Here is an 8431-nt window from a genome sequence, read left to right as displayed (position 1 = left end):
CGTGTTTCCGTCTCTCCTCTTCACCTGTATTGATGTGCAAGGGGAGAGCACTGAAGTGAAAGTGATTATACTCAACTGGAACATTCATACTGTAAAGGACCAGCGTTAGGGAGGAAGAAATGGGCTTCCCCCCTCCTGGGTTCTTCTGACTGGTCTAAGAATTAAATTGACATGAGATGGATTAACAAGAGAATAAAAAAAAAATTTTAATAACATATACAAGAACAAAAACCCAGGAAAACTGAATTATCCAGGAAAGCACCACCAAAATGGCTGAAACCCTCCCCTTAAAAATTATCTTCAGCTTAAACAAAAAGAGGCTGCTGAAGGTAATAGCTTGGAACTCAGAGGGGAGGAGGGAAATACAAGTGAAGATGGAAAAGCAAACGTTTGGTAAAGCATTGTTTGTGGGGCCAGCAGAGACGATGGGACCCAGGGCAGACTCTGAGCGCCAAGTCCTGCTGGTTTCTCCCACTTTCCTCCACCCATGTTCTTTGCAGACCTCTCTGGTGATAGAGACCCTATTCCCAGAATCATGGTGGTTGTTGTTTTAGTCGCTCAGTTGTGTCCATCTCTTTGTGACCCCATGGACTACAGCCTACCAGGCTCCTCTGTCCATGGAATTCTCCAGGCAAGAATACTGGAGTGGGTTGCCATGCCCTTCTCCTCTTAAGCCCTATCCCAGGCCTATAAAATCAGTATCCCTGGAGATGGGCTCAGGAAACTATATGCTTTTAACAAATCTTCCAGGTGATTATGATAAATGTTAGTTACAGGATCATGGGCATAGGGAAACAAAGACCCAGGTTCTCACAGTTGCTCAAGTTGAAACCAAGATTATATCCATGAGCTTAACTCAAAAATCTGTGCTCTCAATCACTGACATTTCCTCACTGAAGTGAAAGTCACTCAGTCGTGTGACCCCATTGACTATACAGTCCATGAAATTCTCCAGGCCAGAATACTGGAGTGGGTAGCCTATTCCTTCTCCAGCAGATTTTCCCGACCCAGGAATCAAACCAGGGTCTCCTGCATTGCAGGTGGATTCTTCACCAACCGAGCTATCAGGGAAGCCTCAGTGAAACAAGCAGCAAATTAAAAAAATCCTTACATCCTCATGCATTAAATGGGCAACTGAGCTATCAGGGAAGCCTCAGTGAAACAAGCAGCAAATAAACAAAAATCCTTACATCCTCGTGCATTAAATGGGCAACACTCAGGGATGATTCACAAGATGGAAAACACAGTTTAGTAAGTACACGGTAGGGTGGGGAAGAAGTACACCCAATCAGATTTATTATGCAAAATATTTCAAAACACAATGTATGATAAGGGCACATGATCGTTAAAAGATATTTAACATAAAAACGCTCATGCTGGGACTTCCCCGGTGGTCCAGTGGTTGGGACCTTGCCTTCCGATGCAGGAGGCATAGGTTTGATCCCTGGTCAGGGAGCTAAGATCCCCAGATGCCTCACGGCCACAAAAACCAAAATATAAAAAAAAGGAAGCAGAGGCAATATTGTAACAAACTCTATAAAGACTTAAAAATAGTCCACATCAAAAAAAAAAACTTTTAATAAATTAAAATGCTAAATCAGAAAAGCACAATAATCAAAAAGCATCACCACACCTGAAATGTGCCAATTAAAGCAAGACAATCAGAAGGGAAAAAATTACATAGGAAGTCATTGGCAGCTAACCCCGTCCAAGTCTTTTCTCCACCTAATAAAGAGAGAGCTCAGCTTGAGGACTGCAAAAAATCCTCCTAAGGAACTTCTCTGGCACTCCATTGGTTAGGACTCAGTGCTTCCACTGCAGGGGGCATGGGTTCCAAGATCCCAGAGGCTGCTGCTTGACCAAAAAAATGACAAAAGCCTTATGCCAGCCATTAAAACTTGCAATGTTCAGTGCTACAGACTCGACCAATGGTTGCCACTGACTTAAAAGACAAGATAGAGAAACAGGCTGGATAGTTGGTACTCACCTCCCTCCAGCTAGGACCCAGTTGCAGCCTGTGGGTATTTCACACAAATGAAATCTCCAATAAGAAAAGTCCCCCGCCAGCCTGTGCTCTGGGATTGGCCCCTAGGCCCCGGGGTGAGGGCTGGACTTCCTGCCCAGGCTGAAATGGCCCTCCTACTAACAGTGGCTGGTTCTCAATCTTGAAATGCAATCACATTGCAATCACCCAGGTCCTGCCCTTGGTGATCCTAATTGAATTGGTCTGGGGTGGGCTTTAGGAAGTCAGGAGGCTTCCAAAGCTCCTCAGGTGATTCTTACATCCCCCAGAGCCCTTGACCTTCCCTCACTAACAGAAACTGATCAGAAGTCAGACAGGAAGTTCAGGCGTGACTTGACCGGGGTCCCTGCTACAGCAGGGGGAAGTGAAAACAAAAAACAGTTTCCCTGGACAGCTTGCTTATTCCTGAGGAGGGGAGGATGAGCTGGTTCCTTATATGGGGAGAGGGGAGAGTGTCCAGGGGTTGGGCTGGAGGGGTGGCTTGTGTGGTTTGCCCCCTTCTAAGGAGGTGTTGAGTGTAGGGGTAACGACACAGGACTCTGCTTTTGCTCCAGGCTCTTCAAAATTGGCAGTTGGGCTTTTGGGTCTCTTTGTATCTTTTGTCCAGAATTTGCCCCAACTGCACATGTACATGGTTATTTTTAGTCCCATATAGTTTCTTCGTGGCTTCCGCAGGTGGCTTAGTAGTAAAGAATTCACCTGCCAATGGAGGAGCCACAGGAGACCCGGTTCAATCCCTGGGTCGGGAAGATTCCCTGGAGAAGGAAATGGCAACCCACTCCAGTATTCTTGCGGGAAATCCCATGGACGGAGGAGCCTGACGCAGTCCATGGGGCTGCAGAGTCAGACTTGACTTAGCGACTGAGCACACGCAAGTTTCTTTCTGTTTTTTGTTGTTGTTGTTGATTTTTTTTCATGAGTCAGGTGTTTTTTTTTAACCAGCTTTTGAAAACATAATTAACAAATAGACATTTTATATATTTAAGGTGTACAATGTGATCTTTTGATATATGTTTACACTGTGAAATAATCACCACCATCAAGCTAACATATCCATCACTTCACACACTGTGTGTTTGTGTGTGTAAGAAGTGTTTTCTATTTTGCCCTGATTTGCTGAAATTGGAAGATTTTTGGCCAGAGACTTTCTGGATATTTTCACTCAAAACATAGAAGAAAAACCTTGATTACTGTTGTCAACTTTTCTTTCTGTTTCCCCACAAAATAAACTACATAGTATTTTGTTTAGTCTTATCAATCAATAAGCCTAAGCAAATGGGAATCAAAATCCCATCTTGCTATGTATCAACCTACTATTTATAAACAGTATCTGGCAATTTGATGCTTCTATGCATACATGTACAAAACAAACCCTAAGAATGTATTTCTCTTTCACTCTGTAAAAAGTCGCATCTCACATCCTCTTTTCAACACTCACACTTATGATTCAGAAATATTGAAATACAAATCCAGCCATGTATTGATGATTAACTTCACCAATAAACAGTGGGTACAAATTAAACCAAAAATGGTGTTTATTGGAAGCCCATCTCATAAAGAATGGGGACACGTTCATACACCCCTGGGAGAGATGACACTTGTGCAAATTAAACAAATGCCTAAGAAAACTAATAGCTACCAAAAGAGCCATGGGCTCCAGCGCCATTCAGCATTTTAAAGGATGGTTTAACAGCCTGTATAATTAAAAGGACGTGTCAATGATTGGTTTTTAAATGAAAATTAATAGTAGTGTTAATTTTATTAATAATAAAACTATTATTTTGTTAATAACAGTAAAATTATGGAACAAACTATTGCTTGGAACCATTGTCACGACATTGCACATATTACACCCTTTAAATCTCATAAAGTTTATGAAGTAGGTACTAATATTATTTCAGTATTTTGAATGCTAAACAGTAATGTTCAGGGGAATTCCCTGGTGGTTCAGTGGTTAAAACTCTGGACTTCCAATGATGGAGGTGGCACTGGTTTGATCCCTAGTCAGGGAACAAAGCTCCCACATGCCACCCATCGCAGCCAAAAAAAAAATTTTTTTAAGTAACGCTCAGTTGGCTATAGGATTATAACTGGCTGATCCAGGATTCAAATCAAGACAATAAGGCATGCCAGCCAGTGCCTTGAACTATGAGCTAAGGCCGATAGCTAACTAACCAGCTAAATCACCAAGTATGTAGTTGTTCACTCACACATTTGTTGCTGTTGTTGTTGAAGTTGCTCAGTCGTGTCTGACTCTTTGCAACCCCAAGAGCGGCAGCACGCCAGTCTTCCCTGTCCTTCACCATCTCCTGGAGCTTGCTTAAACTCATGTCCATTGAGTCAGTGATGCCATCCAACCATCTCGTCCTCTGTCGTCCCCTTCTCTTCCCACCTTCATCTTTCCCAGCCTCAGGGTCTTTTCCGGTTACTCATACATGCACACACATATTTCAGAATTCAGAAAAACAGCTGCAAAAGATACAATCTCATATGTATCCCTGGAATCATACGTGTTGTGAACCAGTCTTTACATGATTATATTTAATCATTCCATAACCCTACATGTGCTTTCAACATTCTCATTTATGAGTGAAGAAACTAAGACTGAAATGTCAGCCAACATCCCCAAAGTCCATATAACTCGTGGGTGGCAGGGGAGAGGGGTGCAATTAAACAGCCTTCTGTTGGAATAAGTGAGTTTGGGGAGGGTAGACCAAGCCCGCAGAGGTGGTCGGATATTCAAAAGAGGAACTCCATGGCCAGAACATAGCAGTGGTTGAGTTGATAAGAAGCCACAATTCAAAAACACTTCAACAGCATGTCCAGTGCCGTTACAACTGACTTAAGCCAGACCATGGGTCTCTGTAGACAGGCAGGTGATGGTCATGGACAAGGCAGGACTGTAACCCTGAGAAGGAGAAGTAAAACCCATCATCTGAACCGCCTGCTTCTAACTCACAGGCTTGGAGAATGAACTTATGGTGGCCAGGGAGAGGATTGGGGGAGGGATAGTTAGGGAGTTTGGGATCAACATATACCTACTGCTGTATTTGAAATGGAGAACCAACCAGGACCTTCTGTAGAGCACGGGGGACTCTGCTCCCTGATATGTGGCAGCCTGGATGGGAGGGGGTTTGGGGGAGAACAGACACACGTAAAGGTAGGGCTGAGTCCCTTCACCGTCCACCTGAAATGATCACAAGACTGTTCACCGGCTGTAACCCTCCAAACAAAAGAAAAAGTTGAAAAATAAATAAATAATAGATGGCCCGCTTTTAGTTTGGGTCTCCAAATGCTGCCATTTGTGGACACGTAGATGAACCTGGAGGGGATTCTGCTAAGTGAAATTCAGCCAGACAGGGAAAGTCACGTGGTGAAAGGTATCGCCTATATGTGGGATCTAAAAACGCTGAACTTGCGGAGACAAGAGAGTAGAACAGTGGTTGCCAGGGGCTGGGGAGGTGGCGAAAAGGGAGACACCAGTCAAAGTGCACAAACATCAGTGATTCTGATACCTGACCGGTTGTCAAGCTAAGAGCGTGACTCGACTGGGAAAGGACTGAGCCTCACCCCACGATGGAGAAAAGCCTTCGTGCCCTCTACCGGGAGATGAGTGGCATGCTTCCAGCTGTATGAGGAACACTGCATTCTCGTGTCAACTGAAACCCTGGTTTTTCCAGGTCGATATCCAAAAGGGAATGCGGCTGTGTGCTTTTGTGCTTAGTCATTCAGCTGTGTCCAGCTCCTTTGCGCCCCACAGGGACTGTAGCCCGCCAGGCTCCTCTGTGCTTGGGATGTTTCCTGCGAGAGTAATGGAGTGGGTTGCCATTTTCCTCCCCCAGGAGATCTTCCCGGCCCAGGGATCGAACCTGCGTCTCCGTGCCTCCCGCCCTGCAGGCAGATTCTTTACATACTGAGCCATCAGGGAAGCCCAGAGTGTGGTTAAAGGATGTGTTTTGGAAGCCACGTTGACGAGAAGCAGTGACTGTGGCTTTCCCCTCTGTCGGTTTAGCTAAATTTGTAACACGTTTCCTAGAATTTTCTTCCCCCTCCAGCGCTGGGTTAGGGATGACCGCAACAGGAACTGACACAAGGCACCAAAGGTGGAAGTGAAGCTGCAGGCCTGCTGACACCCAGATGCTGAAGGTGCTCACACTCAGGGGGCCTGTGTTCAGCCCACACACCTTATATGGGACTTGCCGGCCCAGTGCGAGCTCACAGCCAAGCCCAGCGCCCCCAACTCCCCCAGCTCCTTCAAACGAGGCCAGCACCTGCACCTGCCTTTTTGAAGACCTTCGATGAAGAGCCCTAGGCTTCATTGAGACGGGAGCCAGAGATGGACAGGCTGACACTGGTCCTCTCAAGCGCTCCAGTTCTGCCCCTGATCTGCCCCCGTCCCACCCCCCATCACACACACCCAGGTTCACCTCTCAACACCCAGTCTGGCTAACTTTTCATGACATCAGGAGGACCACAGATGCAACCAGTGGCCTTTCACAAATTTCTTTCTCCACGGTCACAGTCCCACCAAGTCCAATCCCTGTAATAAAACCTGTATCCCATGTCACAGTAGTCCTTAAGTCCTGAGGGAATTCTAACTGGAAAAGTTTTAGATCTACAGTGTGACTACATGTATCTGTTCATGCGTGCTAAGTCAGGTCCAACTCTGTGTGACCCCACGGACTGTAGCCCGCCAGGCTCCTCTGTCCATGGGATTCTGCAGGCAATAATACTGGAGTGGATTGTCATTCCCACCTCCAGGGGATCTTCCTGACCCAGGGATTGAACCCATGTCTCCTGAATTGCAGGCAGACTCCTTACTGTTTGAGCTACCTGGGAGGCCCAGGGTGTCTTAAGTTATCTTAGATTTTTGCAAAGATAGCATTATCACAGTATGATAGGGACCACTTTAAATCAATGGAACTTGTATATCCAGAATAGGTGCCTTAACTATTCAGTAAGTTTCAGCCAGAATGAAAGTTTAACAACAAAGTCGTGACTTAACCTTACGTGTGTGTGTGTGTGTGTGTGTGTGTGTGTGTGTGTGTATGTGTGTTCAGTTGCTCAGTCCTGTCTGACTCTTTGTGACCTCGTGGACTATACAGCCAGCCAGGCTCCTCTGTCCATGGGCTTCTCCAGCCAAGAATACTGGAGTGAGTTGCCATTCCCTCCTCCAGGAGATCTTCCCAACCCAGGGATGGATCCTGCGTCTCCTGTGTCTCCTGCGTTGGCAGGCAGAATCTTTACCACTGAACCACCTGGTATGTACGTATCTCATTTAGGTTCAAAATTGACACCAGTGGATAATCAATGCTGACATAATGTTGGGAATATTGCAGAAGTGGGTGGGGATGGTGGAATAATTGTTACCAAGCTTGGATTCAACTGCTCGCCATTCTAAAACCAGTATTGGGGGGATTTTCCCAGTGGTCCAGTGGTTAAGACTTCATTTTCCAACACAGAGGGTGTGACTTTGATCCCTGGTTAGGGAGCTGAGATTCCACATGCCTCATGGCCAAAAACAAACAACCACCAAAACATACAATCAACACTGTAACAAATTCAATAAAGACCATTTAAAATGGTCCATATCAAACAATATGTTTAAAAAAAAAATGTACTGGAGAGGCAAATGTTGGTAGAAAGGGAAATTTGCTTTAACCAGAAGGCCAGCCATCTGGGAAGAAGACGGACTCATGTCCCAGAATCCACTCCGCAGATTCTGTGTGGCTGAGACAGCTTTTAAAGGCAAGGAATCTCAGTAAGTCATTGAGGCAGGTTAGTCCCTGCGTCCTTTTCTGTTGCACGCCTCTGACTGTCTGACTCTTCATGATCTTTCTTCCTTTTATAAGATTTTTTTTTTTAATGTGGACCATTTTTAAAGTCTTTACTGAATTTGTTACAATATTGTTTCTGTTTTATGTTGTGGTTTTGGGCCCATAAGGCAAATGGGATCTTAGCTACCCCTTCAGAGGTCACACCCACAGCCCCTGCCTTGAAGGTGGAGTCCCAACCGCTCCACCGCCAGGGACTCCCACAGATCTTTCTTCAGAAGTTATCTTGCCCATGTGATCAGCCTGAGGGATCCCTAAGGGAGTAGAGAGCTAGTCACTCTTTAAGGACTAAATTCTTCATTATTCTTTCAATCTAGGAAAAGAATATACAGGGCTGGCAAGACAAGGTGGGCCTTCAGTAGAGCGTAAATCAGCAGTTAGCTTAAACTGGCCAGTGACCTCACTTCTGTCATTACTCATAGGTCCTTCTAGGGCTGGGGAAACCAGAACCGGCAAACAGGAAAAGGCAGAAGAGTTACTTTCCTAGTGACTCTGCAACAATCTCTCCAGCAAGGTCTGTTTTGGACAATTGCCACATACCATGTGATTGTAGCTTTGGGAACTCTTCACCACG

This window comes from Muntiacus reevesi, chromosome 2 (genome assembly GCF_963930625.1).
Source record: "Muntiacus reevesi chromosome 2, mMunRee1.1, whole genome shotgun sequence".
Lineage (NCBI taxonomy): Eukaryota > Metazoa > Chordata > Mammalia > Artiodactyla > Cervidae > Muntiacus > Muntiacus reevesi.
The sequence above is the reverse complement of the archived record's forward strand: the minus strand, read 5'-3'. Positions refer to the sequence as shown.